At 43.2% G+C, this 24392-nt stretch overlaps 1 protein-coding gene across 7 annotated transcripts in view; it reads left to right on the top strand.

Annotated features, from left to right (window-relative positions):
* Window positions 1-24392, top strand: part of ANKRD6 (ankyrin repeat domain 6) — a 322801-nt gene that overhangs the window by 51382 nt on the left and 247027 nt on the right. Inside the window, exon 1 of one of the 7 annotated variants that reach the window (XM_077487251.1) lies at window positions 13702-13847. The exons of the other annotated variants lie outside the window; for them this stretch is intronic. The gene's annotated coding sequence lies outside the window, so the exon portion shown is untranslated. Of the gene's footprint in view, window positions 1-13701; window positions 13848-24392 lie in introns of those variants that run through there. 7 annotated transcript variants of the gene reach the window in all.

Below are 24392 nucleotides of genomic sequence, written 5' to 3'. Positions count from 1 at the left end.
GTAAAAAAACACGCAAAATATAATAACAACTGAGTTACAATTTGACAATATGCACATATCATACCACTTCTAAAAATGGCATTGGATTTCTTATGATGGAAAAATTGTATAATGTCTGGCCACCATTAATAAGTGTCTCTTTTGGTCCTTTGATACAGCCAAATGTACAGAGAGGGCAAAGTTAAGGTTAATTTTACAAAAAAAAAGTTGAGATTCACTTAGCATCAGCAACCTATATATCTCTGGATCTAAGGAGCCTTTGGACATTTGGCTGGTTTTGTTTGAGTATTCCTCCAGTGGTGACAGAGAAAGTTGGTTTTGCTGGCCGTACTTTCTGTTTTGACAACCCAAATTCCCTTGCTTCTGGTACTAGTTTTAAAAGATATAAAAAGTGAGTAAAATATCTCAAACAGCATTACAAACCTGACAGAGGTTCTAATCCTTACTAAACTCTATTTAAAACTAAATTGAGGCTTTGACTGGGGCTGGGCTTTGCAAGGAAAACATTATTACACAGTGCACATTCCATTTCCATCAATATAATTTCTTTTTTTGGTATCATTTATAGATTAAAAAAATGTATGTAATTTACAGTGGCTAGCAGTTTTTCACATGTGGATAAGTGCTTTTACAATGAAGCATACTAAAGCTACTAAAAAGTTGATTTTTCTTAAAAGTGTATGTGACAGTTTAAGGCTTTATCAATATTTGTTTTAAGTACAGGAAATCTTTACAGGGAATACTGCAGGAGGAATCAGACATTTTGAACTTTCATAGGGAGATCTTGCTTCAGGAGTTCCAAGAGAATTAGTAGATAAATTCTACAATGGTGCACACATTAGCAATGTATTAGCTTTTGGGGTAAAAGTTATCTTTCTGCAGCAACGTCCCGGGGTCCCTGTAGCCCAATGGTGACTTTCAGAGTTAAGGACAGCTGACATGTTTCAGTGTAGAGTGGGTTACAAGGCATGGTTGGTGTAATGCAAGATGAACAGGTGGGCGCCAGCCAATTTTGGATGCAAAAAGATTTATTGTCTCTTAAACAGAACTGTGGGAGAGAGGATTAGGGCCAAGACACTCTTAGGTAGATGCAATGTTAATTGGCAGATGAAGGCCTCCAGCTGGACACCACTTCTGTATAGGCAGGATCACTGTCTCCTATGGCAACAATCTTGTAGCTGTTACTAACAGTAAAGGTATTCAACTATCTGCAACACGAACAGTTCTCTGTACCCCACACTCACTCACTGTGGGTCTTCACTCAATGAGCTCGCACTCTCCCACTCTCTCTCTAGACTTCAGATCCAATAGCCACTGGATCCCCTGAGCTCTTTCACTGTAGCACTCAGTATCTTCCTCAGGCGTCACCCCCACTTCACTGCTGGGTCCCTGGCTGGGCACTCACAGATACTCCTCAAGCTTCACCCCTGCTGATATATTAGGTCCCTGGCTTGGCACTCCACAAGCATCACCTCTGCTGTCCGGCTGGGTCCCTGACTAGTCACCTACTGATGCTTTGCCACCGTCCCCGGTTGGTGAGAAGTGTGCTCTGGTACTAGCCTCAGCTCATTCACTGTGGTCTCCGGTAGCAAGGTGGATGGTCCCTTTGTGGCGACAGCTTACACTCTACCTCCAACCACCATGGGTTCCTCAGCCTGCGGAACCGTTACTTCCGGTTAGATTGAAAGCCCGCAGTCCCAACCCTGCACTACTTCTGCATATGCTCTCAGATAGCCTAGCAGCCAGATGTCCCTGGGATAGGCCTTAGGTTTCTGGCCTAGCACCTCACGACAATATGACGCATGTCCACCCAGACAGCCATCCAGGTGGCACAGAACCCCAATCACCTGACTCCACCCAAATAAATAGGTTCTCCCAGCAGGCCAAGGGACCCAAGAAAATCTCTGCCCATTGGCTGAGACACCCCATTCATACCTAATCTGTCCTTGTGGTGTTCTTGTCTTATCTAATGTCATCAGATATCCATCTAGTGACAGAAAAGAGGAGTGCAACAATTCCAGAATTAGGGCAAAATCAATTGACCTCCTAACAATTGGCCAAGGCAACTATCACTTGGCAAATAAATATAACAACAACCCTGCCAAAACATCAGGGTGCTACATCTGTAAAGTCTAACGTTACTGTTAGTGTTATTCAAGTCAAAAGTCCAGGGTACAAGACCAAATATCAGCAGGATATTTGTAAAAAATGCAGTTACAGGGGTTGATTTACTAAAACCGAAGAGTGCAAAACCTGGTGCAGCTGTGCATGGTAGCCAATCTGCTTCTAACTTCAGCTTGTTCAATTAGGCTTTGGCAACAAAATCTAAATCTGATTGGTTTCTCTGCAGAACTGAACCAGATTTTGCACTCTCCAGTTTTACTAAATCAACCCCACAATGAATTTTATGGATGACTGCTGTCTGTATATATATATATATATATATATATGTGATCACCTTCCATCATAACCAAATGGCCACTGTGATAAGAGGCTATGCAACTGAGTAGCATAAGGTGTCACCTGACTGGATCTTGTCCAGCTTAGCCAGTATGTACACTATGGGGTTGATTTACTAAAACTGGAGCTTGTAAAATCTGGTGCAGCTCTACATAGAAACCAGCTTCCAGATTTTTTTGTCAAAGATTAATTAAACAAAGTTAGAAGCTGATTGGGTACCATGCACAGCAGCACCAGATTTTGCACTCTTCAGTTTTAGTAAATCCACTCCTATGCCTCCTCATCGATCTTTTCTGAAACCAAAAGGGTGATGATCACGTTGCCATTTATTAACTTTGCTGGGTAACTGACATTGCTATTAGTTCCCTATTACTGTTATTCACACGCTTCTGCTCTTTAGAGTACTCTGCAGCTGTATTGTGAAATACATTCCTGGCAGAAAGATGCTGGTTCCAAGGAGGCAGATGAAGCAAACAGCCAGCCAGCATAAATCTTACCATCATTACAAAGACAGGCAAAGCATGTGAAGGTTTAACCTGTGTAGCAGCTGAACGAGCGAAGACCTTGTCCCTCGTGCAGTAAATTACATTCTAACAGTGATGTTTATCAGGAAAATATGCTGGTTCTTGGCGTATGAACATAAACAATCCACTAAAGACAGGTAGACGTATGAGAGACAATGTTGTGTAGAAGAAACTTAACATAGTCAAGTTATGTGTAGAAGAAACTCAACATCATTATGCTATACAGGCAATACAGACAAGATCACAGATGTTATCATTTGAGTTTTCAGTCAGTAAAATATAGTTGTTCGTGGTTAAGGCTACCAAAACCTGAATTTAAAATTCTCCAAAGTGTGGGCGACTGTAGGGTACTCTTTTTGTACAATTATTGCTCCCCTCACTTGGTAAAGTTTGGTACTATACACATATGTGATCTGTAGCTCTTTATATTCCATCAATGCTTAATAATCCCAGTCTGGCCCTATTTGAAATATACAAGGAAAAGAGAGAGCACGGCTGCCCTAGCCGGATGTTTGAGATAGGTGCAGCACCTAGAGCAAGAGAACTTTTTCTATATAGATTGTGAACATTTCAGAGTTGGTTGTGGGGTCAGCGCTGACTTTGTTTTTTTGTGTTTGGCCCTATTTGAAGCCCCCTTTCAGTGTTTCTGTATTGTCCCTTTCTTTCTTCTTCCAACCCACTATAAATAATTATAAAATGCTATTTTGCCACATTGCCATGTAAATTGTTCATATTTGTTTTACTTTTCACAGTATATCGCTTTGTAATCAATTATCCTTTGTAGAAGAAAGGTAAAAATATGTCTGTGTAAGAATCTTCAGCCAAAGACTGACCAGCATGAAATCAGTGATATTGTCACATTCGTTTTTAGCACTCAGGGCTTGACTCAAACATTTTTAGTACAGGCCTCAAATTTACCAAGATATGCCCCCTTTTATAATGGTCCTTTATAAAAGCCCTATTATAACTTAATACTGACCCTCCCTAATGCAAACGTACCCCTCATGTTTGCATACTGACCTTTCTTGCGCTGGCATCCTCTACACCAAAAGATAACAATGAATATACGGTTTTGAACAATATCCTAGATGCGATTGGGCTTCTGTAAGAGCACTAACCCACAAAACTCCACAACTATCTATAGCCCATGGGACTTTTATTGAGCCACAACACCAAGGTAAAATATAAGAAAATGTATTACATGAAAAAATGTATTTAATATTATAAAACACATATCATTATACATGTATATCAACAGTTAAAAAACATCATCAAATGGCATTCAGAAACCTTCAAGTTTGAAAAGACCTGACATCAACATATGACAACTGAGCTGATACTGTCCATCAATCAAGATGGTCTTTGCTTAGATCCTCTATGCGTTTCGTGAGATAAAAACTTGCTTCCTCAGGAGGAACACACAGGTATATCTGAAGATAAAAGGCATATGAGATGTTAAAAGGCTGACAGCTTAATAGCTGCATACACCAGCTCCTAATAAGTATGTTTCGTTTTGTGTGGCATTAAGTCTTCATAATCAACAGCACTAGTCACTTTGTTTTATTGTCTTAAGAGACACATCTTTGTTGTTTAACCAGTTGCCGACCGCCGCACGCCGATGTACGTCGGTACAATGGCACGGGCAGGCATAAGGACATACATGTACGTCCCTTGCCTCCCGCGGGTCGGGGGCCCGATCGGGCCCCCGCCCGGTGCCTGCGGCGGTCGGTATTCATACGGGAGCGATCCCGGACGAGGGGACGGCCATTCATTCATGGCCACCCCCTCGCGATCGCTCCCGACGAATAGAAATCCCCGGTGACATCACTTCCTCTCCTGTAATGTAAACACAGGAGAGGAAGTGATGTATTCTCTCCTCCGTGTCGGTATTTTTCGTTCCGACACGGAGGAGAGCGGATCAGTAAGTTGCACCAACACTCTACACACACAGTAGAACATGCCAGGCACACTCACACCCCCCCTTTACCCCCCGATCACCCCCCCAATTACCCCTGCCCCCCAGTCACAGTGACACCAATGTCATTTTTTTTTTTTTTTTTTTTTTTTTTGCATTGGTGTCATTTGTGACTGTAATAACTGTTAGGGCAGTTAGAGTTAGCCCCCTTTAGTTCTAATGTACCCCCCTAACCCCCCCAATAAAGGTTTAACCCCGTGATCACCCCCCGTCGCCAGTGTCACTAAGGCTGGGTTCACATTGCAGCGGTTTATGAGAACGAATGTGATTCGCACCGCACTGCAGTGCAAATCACATCCGATCTCTGTGCGATTCGAGTTCAGCCATTCGCCGCACCCGCCACACCCGCCGCACCCGCCGCAAATTCGCACGGGACCCTTTTTTTGGCCCGCAGCAGAATCGGATCGCATGGGTGTTCACACCATGCGATCCGAGTTTGCAGATCGCACTGCGATATGCGAACTGATCTGGGGGTGTCAGTAACATTTCACTGACACTCCCAGCAGTTCGCATAGGGCAGTGTGAACTGCCGCCGGGAGGCATGCGATGCGGGAACCCGCCGCGGATTCGCGGCGTTTCCGCATCGCTCCAGTGTGAACCCAGCCTAATAAGCGATCATTTTTCTGATCGCCGTATTAGTGTCACAGGTGACGCTAGTTAGGCAGGTAGGTATTTAGGTTCGCCGCAGCTTTTTATAGCGCCAGGGACCCCCATATACTACCGCATAAAGCCCCCTGATTGCCCCCTAGTTAACCCTTTCACCAGTGATCACCATATAACTGTTACAGGTGACGCTGGTTGGTTAGTTATTTTTTTATAGTTTCAGGGCACCCGCCATTTATTACCTAATAAAGGTTTAACCCCCTGATCACCCGGCGGGTGTCATTTGTGACTAATAACTGTTAGGGCAGTTAGGGTTAGCCCCCTTTAGTTCTAAGGTACCCCCCTAACCCCCCCAATAAAGGTTTAACCCCGTGATCACCCCCCGTCGCCAGTGTCACTAAGGCTGGGTTCACATTGCAGCGGTTTATGAGAACGGATGTGATTCGCACCGCACTGCAGTGCAAATCACATCCGATCTCTGTGCGATTCGAGTTCAGCCATTCGCCGCACCCGCCGCACCCGCCGCAAATTCGCACGGGACCCTTTTTTTGGCCCGCAGCAGAATCGGATCGCATGGGTGTTCACACCATGCGATCCGAGTTTGCAGATCGCACTGCGATATGCGAACTGATCTGGGGGTGTCAGTAACATTTCACTGACACTCCCAGCAGTTCGCATAGGGCAGTGTGAACTGCCGCCGGGAGGCATGCGATGCGGGAACCCGCCGCGCATTCGTGGCGTTCCCGCATCGCTCCAGTGTGAACCCAGCCTAATAAGCGATCGTTTTTCTGATCGCTGTATTAGTGTCACAGGTGACGCTAGTTAGGCAGGTAGGTATTTAGGTTCGCTGCAGCTTTTTATAGCGCCAGGGACCCCCATATACTACCGCATAAAGCCCCCTAATTGCCCCCTAGTTAACCCTTTCACCAGTTATCACCATATAACTGTTACAGGTGACGCTGGTTGGTTAGTTATTTTTTTATAGTTTCAGGGCACCCGCCATTTATTACCTAGTCTCACTAGTGTACCCCTAAATTTAGGGGTGTCTACTTTCCAAAATGGGGTCATTTGGGGGGGGTTTGTGCCATCTTGGCATTTTATGGCCTTCAAAACTGTAACGCCCTTAGAAAGCCTGAAGGCGGTGCTTGGTTTTCGGGGCCCCGTACGCGGCTAGGCTCCCAAAAAGTCCCACATATGTGGTATCCCCATACTCAGGAGAAGCAGCAGAATTTATTTTTGGGTGTCATTTCACATATGCCCATGGCATGCGTGAGCAATATATCATTTAGTGACAACTTTGTGAAAAAAAAAAAAAAAAAAAAAAAGTTTGTAATTTTCCCGCAACTTGTGGCAAAATATAAAATATTCCATGGACTCAACATGCCTCTCAGCAAATAGCTTGGGGTGTCTACTTTCTAAAATGGGGTCATTTGTGGGGGTTTTGTGCCATCTTGGCATTTTATGGCCTTCAAAACTGTAATAGGTAGTGAGAAGTGAACTCAAAAATTTACGCCCTTAGAAAGCCTGAAGGCGGTGCTTGGTTTTCGGGGTCCCGTACGCGGCTAGGCTCCCAAAAAGTCCCACATATGTGGTATCCCCGTACTCAGGAGAAGCAGCAGAATTTATTTTGGGGTGTCATTTCACATATGCCCATGGCATGCATGAGCAATATATCATTTAGTGACAACTTTGTTAAAAAAAAAAAAAAAAAAAAAAAGTTTGTAATTTTCCCGCAACTTGTGGCAAAATATAAAATATTCCATGAACTCAACATGCCTCTCAGCAAATAGCTTGGGGTGTCTACTTTCTAAAATGGGGTCATTTGTGGGGGTTTTGTGCCATCTTGGCATTTTATGGCCTTCAAAACTGTAATAGGTAGTGAGAAGTGAACTCAAAAATTTACGCCCTTAGAAAGCCTGAAGGCGGTGCTTGGTTTTCGGGGCCCCGTACGCGGCTAGGCTCCCAAAAAGTCCCACATATGTGGTATCCCCATACTCAGGAGAAGCAGCAGAATTTATTTTGGGGTGTCATTTCACATACGCCCATAGCATGTGTGAGCAATATATCATTTAGTGACAACTTTGTGTAAAAAAAAAAAAAAAATTTTTTTTTTGTCATTATTCAATCGCTTGAGGCAAAAAAATAAAATATTCAATGGGCTCAACATGCCTCTTATCAATTTCCTTAGGGGGTCTACTTTCCAAAATGGGGTCATTTGGGGGGGTTTTGTACTGCCCTGCCATTTTAGCACCTCAAGAAATGAGATAGGCAGTCGTAAACTAAAAGCTGCGTAAATTCCAGAAAACGTACCTTAGTTTGTAGATGTGACAACTTTTGCGCAAACCAATAAATATACAATTATTGACTTTTTTTTTACCAAAGACATGTGGCTGAATACATTTTGGCCTAAATGTATGACTAAAATTGAGTTTATTGGATTTTTCTAATAACAAAAAGTAGAAAATATCATTTTTTTTCAAAATTTGCGGTCTTTTTACGTTTATATCGCAAAAAATAAAAATCGCAGAGGCAATCAAATACCATCAAAAGAAAGCTCTATTTGTGGGAAGAAAAGGACGCAAATTTTGTTTGGGTACAACATTGCATGACCGCGCAATTACCAGTTAAAGCAGCGCAGTGCCAAAGTGTAAAAAGACCTCTGGTCATTTACCAGCAAAATGGTCCGGTCTGAAAGTGGTTAAGAATCTAAGCACAGCATATTTGGCTTACTTTAGGGATAATAAATAGGTAATTTTTGTTGTGACGGTTTGGAATTTTTGGTTCTTGTCTTTCATTGTAATCTGTTGGAATGCTTGAAGATCCACATATTGGGCATCTGTCCTTTCCATCTTTCCCACCTCTTTACAACTCCCGGGTAGAGTCTAATGTGCATCTGGGATGGCCCCCTCATGGCCTGTTATACATTTGGAAATTTCATTTATTGGATTTTAATTATAAGTTAATCCCACTACTTTATCTATGTGAAGGTTTTTTGGATAGCTTCCATAACTATGTAAGTTTGTAACTTCAAGCCTAATGGGGATTTTTAAATTATTTATTATTCCTTTTAACCTCTCATATGCCTTCTATATTCAGATATGCCTGTGTGCTCCTCCTGAGGAAGCAAGTTTTTATCTCACAAAATGCATAGAGGATCTTAAGCACAGACCATCTTGATTGATGGACAGTATCAGCTCAGTTGTCATATGTTGATGTCAGGTCTTTTCAAACTTGAGGGTTTCTGAATGCCATTTGATTATGTTTTTTTCACTGTTGATATACATGTATAATGATATGTGTTTTATAATAATATATGTATTTTTTCATGTAATACATTTTCTTATATTTTACCTTGGTGTTGTGGCTCGATAAAAGTCCCATGGGCTATAGATGTGGTGTATGTACTAATCGGGACTGAGACACAACCATCTCATACCAGCATTCTTTTGTATAAAACGAACCCACACAACTATGTTTTGTTGTTTCGTCTATTATGAACTATTAAAATGTGATTCCAATTGTTTACTCTGTCCTAAAAAGCTGCCCTCTACTTTGTTTTCCAATAAAATTTTAACATGCCAGTTGCAATCATTAATAAATTAGATCTATTTTATTATTTTATAACACTTATTGCCAGTTTGTGTTTTTATAGAAACATTAACTTCATAAATACTGCATATTGCACATCACAAACATCATGAAACCGGAAATTTCATATTCAAATACTTTTCTTTACCTATCGTTGTAAAATATAACTAAAGGCAAAACTTGCTTTTAGTTTTGGATTGAGGGGAGAGGGATTAGAACATCTGTCCATTTTATTGGTGTCTGTACCCCATTAGGGAGATTCACCATCTCATTTTGTCCTGTTTAAAATTAGCATTAAAAGTGAAAGTAAAATAAAATCCTGGGGGCCCCAAAAGATTCCTTTAATTTGAAGGGATTTTCTCTCACTTCCTGTTTTGGCTATGCGACAGGAAATGAAGGTAAATCTCCCCAATAGGACACAGATGGCAAAAAATAAATTGTCAGGGGTTGTAACCCTCCCTTAGGCCAGGTTCACACTGGTACGACACGACTGTTGTACGACTGACGATCTGACTTTGCCCTGCGACATCGGTCCTACTTCCATCTGACTTGAATGAACAGGATACGATTTTGCTCTGACTTTGAGATACTCCAACTTGTCCTTTGACCAATCAGATCAATCCCAGTGTGACATAAATTCCTTTTCCTGCTTCTGTAATCACCATGTCGGATGTTACAAGTTGGATGCAAAAGTTGCAAAGTCAGACCAAAGTAGTGCAGAACCAAAGACTACCTAACTGGAGACATTCAAAAAGAAACAAAGCTCTTCTAGGGGGTTTATTAGAGAGAGTTTCTGTGTAAAATTGACTTAAGAACTGGTTGCCCACAACAACTTGGTAAAAGCTTACAAAGCAGACTTCTGCACTTCAAGGGAACTCCGGCTGAGATTCTTCTCCAAGCTGGACTGAAGAAAGGCCAGCACATACTGAACATGTGGCTCTACAGGGTTGAGCAGAGAACAGATGCACAATACTACTGGAGACAACAGAGCTGAAGTTCAAAGCAAATGCGATGGATGTTGAATGGTGAGCTGCCAGAGAGCTAGAAACCTTGGGTGCCTTGACCCAATAGGTAGTAATGCCGCATCTCCTGCTGAACTTAGCTATAAAAGGAATAGGAGGAAGATGGGGTTCAGTTTTCTGTGTCAAAGGGACCCAGATGTCCACAGAGGGAGGAAAGCACACTAGAATTTGCCACTGTGCTTATTTCACTATTGGTATCTTGGCTGCTAATGTTCCAATAACTTTGAAGTGCAGGGCTTCTGGCAGGTGAGGAACTGACCAGACTATGGCTAATCAATTCCTGATGTTAGGAATCTTGATACCAGTGAATTGGAAACCTGTATTGTACCCAAGTATTACATGCGTTCTAACTGATTTTGTTTGTGGTTGATGACCCAGCCGAATCTTTCCAGAGTCTGCAGCACTCTATCTCTTTGACTCTTTGATCACCTGTTAAATAGCCTTAACACATTCTATCTTGAAGTGTAGAACAAATGTGTTTGTTAAGAACCCAAAATAAATTTCCAGTGTAGCGGTACCCCAATAGGGGCTGCTAAGTGATGTGGCCCACCTGTCACCCTGCCCAGCCTGGTATTCACTTCTCAGACACTCCAAGACAATGAACAGTCCATAAGCTTTGTTTGTTTTGTATTTTATTGAGGGGATTGAACTTGGATGGGGTAAGTGAAGTATGGGATGCCCAATGAAATTTGTAGCACTGGCTTGGGGCAAACTATATTCATTCCTGTATATACATGCCAATCTTCCTCCAGCACAACTCTTGCTGCAGACTATTACTCCTCAGCTCCTCCTGCACTTTACTTGCTTGAGCTTCCAGGCACAGCTAGCACCATGTGGTTTGGCCTGATCCTGGCTCAGCCAAGCCTTAGCCTTTTGAAGGCATGCACTGTGGGCCCCTATAGTGTAGAAATAGAAAGTTCCTGGTGCTAACTGTCCTAACTTCAGCTACTGAGCCTAGTAACCCATCTTCAGGCCCTGCCAGCCCCCGTGGCTTCAGCTGCCCTTCTCCACTGCCCATGACACCACAGTCCACGCCACTGGCTCTGCACCCATCCCAGACTACATGCTCCCATTCCTCTCAGGCGTGCCTCCCCAGTCCTCCTGACTGCTTGTGTCACTCAACAGCCATCCTGTCTGTGACCAGTTGTTACTCTCTCTGGAGACTTGCCCGGCAATGCTCTTTCCTGCTGTCCTCTCTTGCTCCTCCTGTGCCTCCTGTCCAGGATGCCTCCACCATTTCTTGAAGGGCCCTGTCTGCACCTGAGCCCAGGCCCAAGGTCACCCCCACCCCTCCCCCCCAGATTGGGGGGGCTCCCTCAAAGGCCCTGACAGCCTAGCATTTCATCTCCAAAGCTCTGAACAACTCCAACTCCCGCCAGCTGGGCTTACCCTGAGTATTTAAGGAGGCCTGCCCCCTGCCACTCCAGGTTGGGGATTGGCCAGGGCTCCTCAGAACACACCAGGTAGCGCCTCCTCTCCTCTCATCCTCTCTGTCTAGAATCTTCTAAAAAGAAGAGGGAGGTCTCAGTGATGCTGCCTGTGAGTCACTAGCTGCCACTCTGAGCCACTCCCAGCCCAGACCAAAACAAACTAAATTTAATCTAAACCAGAAAATCGTCACTCTAGCACCTTCCTATCTAGAGGCTGCTACACCAGTCTCCAGTTTCTAGTCTTCTTTACCAAAAATATCAGAGAGTAAAATCCCCAAGATCTTTAGTCCTGTGGCATGTGAAGAACAGCCTGTTTTTCCAGAAGTTCGAATAGGTATTCCAGAAGTTCTGATAGGTACTTTAGAAAAATGCTTTTCTTGTTTGAATGCCCCCAAACTTTTGTGGGAATTAATTTTTCTTTTGGTGGGTGATGAAACTGGCACTTTGGACTTGCTAAAATTTACAAACTGGCCACCAGGAGACAATATTGGACAGCTACATCCTGCTGCAAATTTAAACCCTCTAGGATTGACTTCTGGTTCTTCAGAGGAGGAACCCACTAATGAATCAGGATTCTCTTCTTCCTGAAATGCAGGAAGAAAAGAAAAGGTGGTGAGGAAGAAGATTGTACTACACCTGCAGTTGTCAGGGCCACTATACTTGTAAAGTATAGTGTGGACAGGCCCGCCCCCTCCTCCTTTCCTCAAGGAAAGCCTATGCCTCCTGAGATATGTGATGTACATATCCTGGGAGGTCAGCAGGCAGTGTGCGCATCATTCGCCTAAGGCGAGTGATGTGCATAGCAAGCCAGGGCAGACTTCATATGGAAAAAAAAAGTTAAGAGAAGAAAAAAACTCTATTCCTGCAGAGGACAGGAGGAGGGGTGGAAAGGCAGAATTGTGCTTGGGAGGCTAAAGGTCCACTTTTACTTTCATGATTTTCTACTCCCCCAACAAACGGCCTTCACCATGCTGGCAGTTGGCTGTCCCTCATGGTCCCTGCATCAGTCTTGATGAAGTCAGAGAACCTTAGACCACCGGAGTGCAGGTCCAACACTACATAAGAATCCGAGAGAGTGGAGGATCAGATAAGTAAAATTGCTCTACCTTGTCCCCTAGGTATAAACGAGCAGTTAACCCCTACAATGCAGGCAGGAGTCCAGCTTTTATGGTGGCACACATAAAAGCGTGTATTAAACAGCTTTGAGATCTGCAAGTAAAAATTCACACTGCCAATTTTTGTTAGAATGTGCCCATTTTTGATGTCAGAAGATGTGTAACCAGTTGTAAATGCTAATACACTGTACCAGTATAGGTTTTCTAAGGACATTATAGTAACAATACCATTCAGAATAATTCTTAACATCCATTTGTTTATAATTTGCAGTAAACATAAGTTGGCTTTCAACCTAACTGATAAAAGCAGGTTTATTGTTGTTAATTTGCTGCCCTTCTTTCTGAACTGTGTTTAAAATAAGCCAAATAGTGGTCATGTTTTTTAGGATTTAAGTCAGCATGATTTAAAATAAACTGCCACCTGTCACCAGTATGTAATGAATGCAGAGACCTTGTCGGATGTACCAGTTTTTCGTTAAGTCTGTTGTCTAGAAGTAGAGGCATTGCAGAGGTACGAAATGAAGCAGCAGGTTATTTGTTTCCAGCAAAACACTTGGAATTTTGGCTGATATCACAACGTGGCTACCTTCCTTTAGTGGCATTTTAAAGAGCACAAGGACATCAGGCAAAAGGAATCTTTACAAATTGGATCTACAAAGAATAATAAGGTCATTTGTTTGAGTCAGAGTTTTGCTTTTTACTTTTGTTTGTTAGATTTTTTGTTTTTGCATGACATGGTGATTTTAGAAGGGTACTACATCATCATTAGTGTTCAGTCATCCCGTTATTCAGAAGTACACTGTTATGACACATAGTATATTATTTTTTAATGCCTGTTTTTTTTTTTTTTTGGCTAAAATGAAATAGCTTTTTATTTGGGCATGCTCACAGCTCTGCCTACTACAAGGCTGCTGCTTAGGAAACCATCCATGCACACAATAGGACCATAGGAAAGCCTTCCTTTGACATGTAAATTATGCAGCAGTGTCCTCTGGCCAGCCTGTATGGGATTAGTGCAGTGAGTCCCACAGATGTCCTGGAGCTGTACCATTTATTTCAAATTCTCCAACTAGAGGATACCTTCTTTTTTTCATGTTTCTGGTTTCCGCAGAATTAGAGAACATATAAGTGTAAGTAGCATTATGTTTCCTTGTCTTTATTTGCCTTGCTCGTGTTGCATTCTATAACAATTAGTCCTGTATGGGTATTGATCTCTTTGTGTGGTGTTGTGGTCTACTAGCCAGAGGCATTGTTCAAGCAGTTACACACCCTTCTATGATACGCAGCACTGTTCACAACCTCACCGCACAGAAGACCTATCTACAAAATGGGAAATGTGCGAAATGTGTTGATGAAGTAGCAAGTAAACTTTTTTTAAGCTGATGGTCACAACCATACATTCCCCTGAGTGTGTAGTTCATGTAGTATGAGTTATGGGTCACTGACAGACTGAGAGGCAAGCTTTTCTCGTTATTCTCCCAAAATGCAAAATAATAACCTTGCTTGGTTTTATGGGCAGCACAGACACTGTGGAGCTTTCTGGTGTTCATTGAGAGGTTTGTGAAAGTCTACGACACATTCCATAAATATTTACCTGGTGCTTGAAGTTTACATTCCTAGAATTCTAATACTATAGTAGAGTAATAGTTGTGGGCGGTTTAAGGAAATACCGTTAACTGCATTTGTTTTTGTTCATTATGTTCAAGTGTGAGCAAATCTTTGGTTTACCCAAAAGTTCTTTTATCTGCTCGTTTTTCATGCATCATCACACTTAACGACACAGCTCTGAAAAAAGAAAATGAAACCGCTACACACCATGCTTACAAAGCCTTCAAGCAACAAGAAACTAATTCTGGTGCACTTGTATTAGTTGCACAAATCAGTGAATAAAATCTCCCTAGTACCAATTGATCATCCATGGTGATAGAGATGCTAATAACGCACTGCCTGTGACCCCATGCTACCAGTGTGTGCCTCTGAAAATGGGCCATTCCCTTTGTGGGGAAGTGATTTCCATTACATTCCCTCTTTATGTCCCAATCAAATTTAGGTAAACAGGTGCCAAGTATAATCAACATCATGCACCAGTAAATGGTCATTTAGCTTGGTAGAATAACAAGATGCAATCTGGGTAATGTGTGTTGGTCTTTTTACAGCCAGTCAGATGTATTTCACTTTTCTTTTTATGCTAGAAACATATGCCATTAAGTGACAGATACAATGCAGTTGGTTACAGTGGGTCAGAACATGTTTGCACTTTTTGCATTGTTTTATAATAATCTGAACTTTCCAGCGTTTTGTGTGTTGAAGGTTAAAGAAATAATATTTCTCCATAAAAAATGCAGTGCTAAACATATAAAAAGGTGAAAATAAGCCATGCATACAATAAATATTAGCTCAAAATGTATTCTATGCATGTTTTTTGTTACACATTTTTATGTTTAGTGATTTATATTATGGAGAAATAGTTTTTAATTTGTGGTCAACATATTGAGCCAGCTGCTTTATACTCTTTTAGTAGATCTAAGCGCAGGTGTAACCACCACTGAAAATGAATAATATTCATTAAATTGTTTAATTCATTCATCCATCATTATTACAATGCAGATGTGATTTGTTTTGATTTCTAAGTATTTTGTACCATGTATGCAGTGTTAAAAGCAAAATGTAGTTAGCCACTATGGACAGTGCCCAGAAACCATAATGATGTACTCTGCTCGACAACCAATAACATGAGATATGGTGAGCAAGTGCGCACAGGACTTTCACACTAGGTCTGACAAGGAATATTGAAGGATATTCTCTCTGGGATCTTTTATACACTTCTAATGCTGCTTAGCAGACTTCTTGTCAGACTGAACTCCGAAGGACTTTTCAACGGAGTTACGCCGAAACGGACTTGCCTACACACAATCACACCAAAGTCTGACCATCTAGAACTCGATGACGTACGACGGGACTAGAAAAAGGAAGTTCAGTAGCCAGTAGCCAGTAGCTGCCCTTGCGTTGTATTTGGTCCGTCGGAATAGCATACAGACGAACGGTTTTCTCGATAGGAACTGGTTCCGGCAGAAAGATTTTAAATATGTTCTATTTATAGGTCCGTCTGAATTTTAGAAAAAAAAAAGTCAGATGAAGCCCACACATGAGCGGAATGTCTGACGGAATCGTTCCGTCTGACCTTTTCTGCCGGAAATGGCATAATGCCTCGTGTGTACACGGCATTATGGTTATTGCTATCAATTACAAACTCAAATGCTTTTGTTTTAAAAATTAGGGAAATCCAACTTCTAGAATATGTTGCAATGTTTCCACCTGACTTTAAGTAAATATAGAAATGTATCTTTAGGGGAAAAAAAACACCAATAAGTGCAGTAATCTTTTTATTAAAAATTTACTTACATTCAATGGTATCTCGTTCCAAGGCGGCTAGCAAAAATTTACCCGGATGTATCGCCCCTTTGTTTCAAGGGGTGCGGCCAGGAGGGTAACAATTTTAGTATTATGAACCAGTAAAGATACTGTGGCTACGTTTCCACTATTGCAACCCCAAAGTTGTGCGATTTAGAGTCTCTCTGGATCAAAGTTGCATCAAAAAACACATGAAAGTAGTGCAGGGACCTTTTCAATGTCGTTGATTTTCATGTGTCCAAAGTCACATGACAATTCACCCTAGTGGAAACGTAGCCTGTAGGTACAAAGTATAAATTTTACCTTATGATTTGTCCCATTTGCAATGATCTATACCAGCCTTTCTCAACCTTTTCAACACAGGGGAACCCTTGAAATAACTTTCCAGTCTCAGGTAACCTCTGCTAAAAATGACTAAGTCTACAACTCATGATATATTAGTGTGATGGTCAGTGGTAAGTATGCCCCTTACACTTATGGTCACTGAGAAGAATTACCCCCTTACAGATAGCAAAAAAGGTCAATGGTGTCAATGGGAACTTATCTGAGAGGATGAAATTCTCATTACTCAAGGAATCCCCAGCAACCTCTGGAGGAACCCTAGGGTTCCACGGAACTCTGCTTGAGAAACCCTGATCTATACGTTTCTAGTACAAAACATGCAAATGTATTGAAAAGTTTGATAAGCACGTCAAAAAGATCTACAAAAACAAAAAAACGTATAAAGTGTTAGCTGGAGTTTTGCTGCAATCTGTTAGTGTATCTAAGTCTGCTAGTACATATACCCCCCCCCCCCCCCCCTCGGCTAACAGTGCTACTCTCCAACAGGTGCCCCCTGTGCTCATTCATCCAGACAGTAGGTGCTCTACTACAGGAGGTGTGTTACTTGCCAGATCACAGGGTGAAAAGCCTAAAGTAATATTTAATTCATAAGCTGCAATATATGCATTCATGTAAAAGCAATCCTAGTACTTAAATAGCTGCTGGATTGCTTTTACACATTCCTAATCACCTCTATGGTCTAAGAAACCGGAAGAGACTAGTATTTTCTCACTTCTGGTTTTACCAGGATATAAACAAGCTATTATTGGCTTGTGAAAGCATCTGATCAAACTAAAATACCTTTAAGGTCAGAGGAGAGATCTGGTGTCTAATAGCCCCCAGATGTTTCAGTAAAGAGGAACTGTCACTGCCCATGCTCTCATAAGGGATGGTGTTCATCCCTTGTTATAGCAATAAAAGGGGGAAAAAAATGTAAATGGCGAACGCATACATCCCGCACGCAATGTCAGAGCGAGAGCAATAATTCTATCACCAGACCTCCTGTGCTACTCTAAACTGGTAACCTGTAAAGGTTTTTAAGGTGTTGCCTATGGAGAGTTTTAGGTACTGTAGTTTGTTGCTGTTTCATGTTCTAAAGCTTGACATGTTAGGTATCTATTTAGCTGGCATAACATCGTCTTTTATATGTTACCAAAAAATAGGTATTAAAGTTCATTTGTTTCCACACAAAAAAAACACAGCACCAATACCATGTGACATAAAAAACAGCAAAACACAACATTTTGTCCCCTCTGCTTAAAAATATATCATGTTTGGATTTCTAAGTAAAATTATGATTTTAGGAGAAAAAAGTCAGAATTGGCCTGGTAGGGACTTTAAAGAAGCAATGCAAATTTGCGCTTATGGAATTAAAACAAATGCCATTTTTTTTCTTTATTATAATATTATAGTATATAGTGTTCTCTCTGGGGAAAGCAACACACTGGATCAGTCAAGGGTAAGTGTGAAATAGTCTTATTAGCTTGATGTAAAGTTTCCCACAGATGACAAAAAATAAACAACCGGTTGATTAATTCTGCCCACAAATGTATAAAAGGACACAATGGGGGTTTTATGAAAGACAAATCCACTTTGCACTGAAAGTGCACTTGGAAGTGCAGTCGCTCTAAATCTAAGCCCCTGTACACACGGTCGGAGATTTCAACAAACAAATCCATCGGATTTTGTGCGTCGGATCTTGTCCGAAACTGTTGCATACACACGGTCGGACAAAGTTGTCGAAAAATCCGATCTTTCAGAACGTGATGACGTAATTTCGTTACGATGGGACTACATTCAGGCTAGTAGCCAATAGCTTTGATGTAGGAATTTGATCTGAGAATGCGTGGCACTTGGTCCGATCAAAATTCTCTACACATGATTGGAGTATGTCCGATCGGCCCAGTTGGTCAGGAAATATTTCCAACAAGTTGGAAAATTGGGTCCGACGGATATTCCGACAGAATCAGTCCGATGCATACCACACACAGTCGGATTATCTGACAACACGGTCCGATAGGACACATTCTGACGGATTCTCCGACCGTGTGTACAAGGGCTTAGAGGTAAATCTGAAATGAGTGGAAGCTCTGCTGATTTTATCATCCAATCATGTGCAAGCTAAAATTCTGTTTTTTATTTTCCTTGCATGTCCCCCTCAGATCTACAGCAACTTTACCTCCAAGTGCACTTGCAGTGCAAAGTAGATTTAGTAAATAACCCCCAATGCATTATCTATAGAATCCGATAAAGCTCACGTTTGTTTGTTGTTCACTAGAAACACGTGGTTGCCATTATGGACAATTTTCTTTCACCTCAATCAGATCCATTGCTTAGCATTATCTTAGCAGGGTAGTAGAAAATGGAAGATGTATTTGCATCATGGTGATTTGATTGATGTGAATCTAACTGGATTGTATAATACTGCACAGAGTGAGTACATAAGACTACCTGGTGTTTGTTAGAGAATGCAAAGATCCTGGGTTTCTTTTTGTCTTTATGAATGTTTTCTCTTTAGTAATTAAAGATGGCGTATTCTGTTAGAAGTAAATCTTGCAGTGATAGTTTCTAGTGCGTATGCTGTTTCTTCCAGATATTTGCACTATGACAAAGTTTTGTCGTCTTTAACACACCACCCACATACAGGTTCACTGTGCTTTTAATGGCCATTTGGTATGGTATGACTAAGAAACCCCTGATGCATGCCACAGCGTCAGCCATTTCTCTTGTCTTCTTGTAACCATGGATACCAAAAGAGAGTTCACTGCTAAGGCTGATTTCATTTCAAAAAACATTAGGTAATGGGAGGTGAAAGTGTGTATGCTCGATTGCTTACACTTATGTAAAGAAGGACGATTATGTAGAATTCATAATAGACAGGAAAACATAGTAAACAAGCAGACAAAAAAGGTGATCAAAAACAGTGAGATAAACAACTTTGCCAGGGCAGTCTTGATGATCCTACTCAATAGTTAAAGGAGAAGTCCAGCCTGAGCTCTTTTGACTGGGCTTCTCCTATGGGTAATAGGAGTGCAATTTGTTTTGCACTCCTGTGACCCGTTTTCAGCAGTCTGAAGTCCACTCTCTGCTGACGTCACAGAAATCAGTCCAGGCCCCGCGTCATCCCGACATTGGGAGTCTGAATCCGCCAGGTACCTGGACTGATGCTGAGAGGCTGAGATGGCCTCTCTCGCCACTCTGCAGCTCAGCGCTCCAATGAGCATGGAGGAGCAGAGAGGAGAGCTGCTGATTGACAGAAAACAGCTCTCCTCTAAGGGAGGTGAGAGAACCGAGCCATCAGCGATGTTCTGTGGCTCGATTCTCAGTGTAGAGGCGGCGGGGGACAGATGCTACATCCACCTAGGTAAGTATAAATCAGAAAAAACACACCTTGTCTCAGAACCCTAAACCAACAGCTGATAGAAACCTTAAAGGGGTTCCAAAGGCTGAAGGTTTTTTTTTTACCTTCATACATAGCAAAGCCTTCACTGTGCAGGTCTCCCCTCAGCCCCCCCCCCCCAATACTTGAGCTTGATCTAGATCCAGCATTGTGCACGTGAGCCTCGGCTCTCCCAGGTCTCTCCCTCCTCATTCGCTCCCCCTGTTGTCAAAGCTAGTGAGGAGAGAGTGAGGCTGAGCCACACTCTGTGTGTGTCTTGTGTCTGTGTGACGGAAGCGAGCACACACGAGTGCCACCAGTGCAATCAGCTTGCTCTGGGAGCACTCAGCAGGAGGGAGGAGCCAGGAGCACCTTCAGGGGACCCGAGAAGAGGAGGGTCAAGGCTGCTCTGTGCAAAACCACTGCACAGAGCAGGTAAGTATAACTTGTTATTTTTAACAATAAAAATCTGTACCTTTAGTATCACTTTAAAAACATAATGTAATTAACTGTAAGAATGAAAAATTGTTCATAATCCTCCCCAATGCAGTCACATACTTCCTTGGATCAACATCATATATTGAAATTTTCTAAAAAAAAATAGTAGCCATTAACAATACATTTAGAAATGCAATTTTCAAACCAAGCTGAATCAGTTAGAACTAGCTTCAAGGGAAGATTATCACACGTCCTCAAAGCTCTTACAGTAAAGAACTGTTTCTGTATGTGAAGTTTTATCTTCCCATCCTATAAAGAAAGCCTACTTGTCTTTTGCAGCGACCTTAACCACTTAAACCCCGGACCAATTTGCAGCCAAAGGACCAGGCCCCTTTTTGCAATTCGGCACTGCATCGCTTTAACTGACAATTGCACGGTCGTGTGACATGGCTGCCAAACAAAATTGGCATCTTTTTTTTCCCCACAAATAGAGCTTTCTTTTTGTGGTCTTTGATTACCTCTGCGGTTTTTATTTTTTGCACTATAAACAAAAATAGAGCGACAATTTTGAAAAAAAATCAATATTTTTTACTTTTTGCTATAATAAATATCCCCAAAAAATATATAAAAAAACATTTTTTTTCCTCAGTTTAGGCCGATACGTATTCTTCTACATATTTTTGGTAAAAAAAAATTGCAATTAGCGATTATTGATTGGTTTGCGCAAAAGATTTAGCGTTTACAAAATAAGGGATCGTTTTATAGCATTTTTATTAATATTTTTTTTTACTAGTAATGTTGGCGATCAGCGATTTTTATTGTGACTGCGACATTATGGCGGACACATCGGACATTTTTGACACATATTTGGGACCATTGTCATTTATACAGCAATCAGTGCTATTTAAATGCACTGATTCCTGTGTAAATGACACTGGCAGTGAAGGAGATAACCACTAGGGGGCAGTGTAGGTGTTATGTATGACGTTATGTGTTTTTTTATTGTAGGGGGGTGTGGCCTGGCATGCGACATCACTGATCGTCTTTCCCTATAAAAGGGAACAGACTTTCGGTGACAGCCACAGTAGGAAGCACGGGGAGAGATTTGTTTACACAGACCTCTCCTTTAGTGATGGACGAACTTCCGACGGGACGTTTCGCGAACGCGAAATGCGAACGGACCCAAACGTTCGCGAAACCGAACGTTCGCCGCGGGCCCCATTGACTTCAATGGGAGGCGAACTTTGCAAACCTTCATGTCGAATTTGCGGCCACGTGGTAATTATTAGGGGGTAAAACGTAGTCCCACCATCTGGACAATGACATAATACATGTATGAGGTGAATTTGGGATCGATAACTACAAGCATTTTTATTTTATTTGGGAAATTGTTCTAACAATTCAGGACTATGGAGCTAATGAAGGCAATGGAGGAGAGGGAAGGTCAGGGACCAGGGTAGGCAAAGAAGAGGGTGCAGGAGATGATCACCAGCAGCGTGACATACCGGAATGACACATGCACCGTGATAGAGGCATCTGACAGCAGCACCGTAATACAGAGCACTGACAGCAGCACCGTGACATACAGCGCTGACAGCAGCACCGTGACATACAGCGCTGACAGCAGCACCGTGACATACAGCGCTGACAGCAGCACCGTGACATACAGCGCTGACAGCAGCACCGTGACATACAGCGCTGACAGCAGCACCGTGACATACAGCGCTGACAGCAGCACCGTGACATACAGCGCTGACAGCAGCACCGTGACATACAGCGCTGACAGCAGCACCGTGACATACAGCGCTGACAGCAGCACCGTGACATACAGCGCTGACAGCAGCACCGTGACATACAGCGCTGACAGCAGCACCGTGACATACAGCACTGACAGCAGCACCGTAAGCAGCCCCAGGAGGAAGTCAGCACAGCACAGGGATGGTGTGATCCCCTCATAATAAGAACCCCCAGGAGGAAGTCAGCACAGCACAGGGATAGTGTGATCCCTTCATAATAAGAACCCCCAGGAGGAAGTCAGCACAGCACAGGGATATCATAAGCAGCCCCAGTAGAAATATGACACCGCTCAACCTCTTCAAAGAGGAGGGTAGGGGCATATAGTACGGTGTGCTTTTTTGGGTCAAGGAAGTGAGCCAAATGAATTAAGAAGGTCTGTGTGCTTGATTAAAAAAATAGTTTATAGACATATACATGGTCTACTGGTCACATGTGTTGAATTCCTCCGAGATCCATGCCTCATTCATTTTTAGAAATGTGAGGTAGTTAACACTGTGGTGAGCTAGGCGAGTACGCTTATCGGTCACAATCCCCCCTGCTGCGCTGAACGTCCTTTCGGACAGGACACTGGATGAGGGGCAAGCCAACAGTTCGATTGCAAATTGGGCAAGCTCTGGCCAGAGGTCAAGCCTGCCCACCCAGTAGTCTAGGGGTTCATCACTCCTCAGAGCGTCCACATCGGCCGTTAACCCAATGTAGTCGGACACCTGACGGTCTAGGCGTTCCCTGATGCTGGATCCGGATGACACCTGTCGATGGGTCGGCTGAAAGAATGACCTCATATCCGAAGTCACCAACACATCTTCAAACCGGCCTCTTCTTGCAGGCGCTGTTGGATTGGTACCCGCAAATCCTTCTCTGGGAGTGGGAATTGCTCCTCTGCCAGCGCACGCAAAAGCAGAATGCAGCATTTCTCGAAGCAAGGCCTGGAAGTGCTGCATTCTGACAGCCCTCTGCGACGGCGGTAACATTTCCGCCATTTTGTGTTTGTACCGGGGGTCTAAGTACGTTGCCACCCAGTACTGGTCCTTGACCCTCATGCTTTTTATACGGGGGTCCCTATTAAAACACTGGAGCATGAAGGCCCCCATTTGCACTAAAGTGGAAGCGGTGTGGTGGCCTGGCTCCTGCTCATCATCCAGGATAATGTCGTCCTCTTCATTCTCCTCTCCCCATCCTCGCACAACAGGGATCCCAGAAAGGTTTAAAGCATGCTCTTCTTGCTCCTGCTCATCCGCCCCGGCACCATCCTCCTCTGACTCCTCATCAGACTCCTGTTGTTGACTTGTCTCAGATAGAGTAGCCCCCCCTGGGAATTCATCCAGCATTGCGACTTCCTCATCTTCCCGCTCCTGCTCCTCCACAGCCTGATCAATGACACGACGCAATGCACGCTCCAGAAAGAAGGCATAAGGTACCATGTCACTGATGGCGCCATGGCTGCGACTGACCAGTTTGGTGATCTCCTCAAATGGCCGCAGAAGTCTGCATGTGTCGCGCATGAGCAGCCACTGGCGCGGTGAAAAAAAACCCAGCTCCCCAGAACCGTTTCTTTCGCAGAGTTCATACAGGTAGACGTTAACTGCACGTTTCTGCTGGAGCAGCCTATCAAGCATATAGAAGGTTGAGTTCCATCGCGTCGGGCAATCGCAAATAAGACGTCTGACCGGCAGATGGTGTCGCCGCTGAATGTCAGCAAGGCGAGCCATGGCCGTGTAAGATCTTCTGAAATGGGCCGAGATTTTCCTTGCCTGCCGCAAGATGTCCTGGACCCCAGGGTATTTGACAAGGAATCGCTGCACGACCAAGTTTAAGACGTGTGCCATGCACGGCACGTGCGTGATTTTGCCCTGTTTCAATGCGCTAAGCAGATTGGCACCGTTGTCACACACCACTTTACCAACTGTCAAATTGAGCGGTGTTAGCCACTCATCTGCCTGTGAACGCAAAGCTGAAAGGAGTGCCGGGCCAGTGTGGCTCTTTGCTTCCAGGCACAACAGACGCAGCACGGCATGGCAACGTCTCACCTGGCATGTGGAATAGGTTCTGGGGAGCTTGGGCGGTGCAGTGGAAGAGACGCTAGCAGCGGAAAAGGAGGAGGCAGCTGAGGAGGAGAGGGAGGAGGATGGAGTAGGAGGAGGAGAAGAAGAGTCAGGCCTGCATGCAATCCGTGGCGGTAAAACCAAATCTACACGGGTGCCACGGGTTACATGCTTGACGGCCGTCAGAAGGTTCACCCAGTGGGCAGTAAAACTGATATACCTTCCCTGCCCGTGTTTGCTAGACCACGTGTCTGTGGTCAGATGTATCTTGGCACCGACACTGTGTG

This window comes from Lithobates pipiens, unplaced genomic scaffold (genome assembly GCF_037356315.1).
Source record: "Lithobates pipiens isolate NorthernLeopardFrog02 unplaced genomic scaffold, aLitPip1_a1.2 Scaffold_18, whole genome shotgun sequence".
Classification (NCBI taxonomy): domain Eukaryota; kingdom Metazoa; phylum Chordata; class Amphibia; order Anura; family Ranidae; genus Lithobates; species Lithobates pipiens.
Note: the sequence above shows the minus strand (reverse complement) of the source record. Positions and strands in the feature narration are given on the sequence as shown.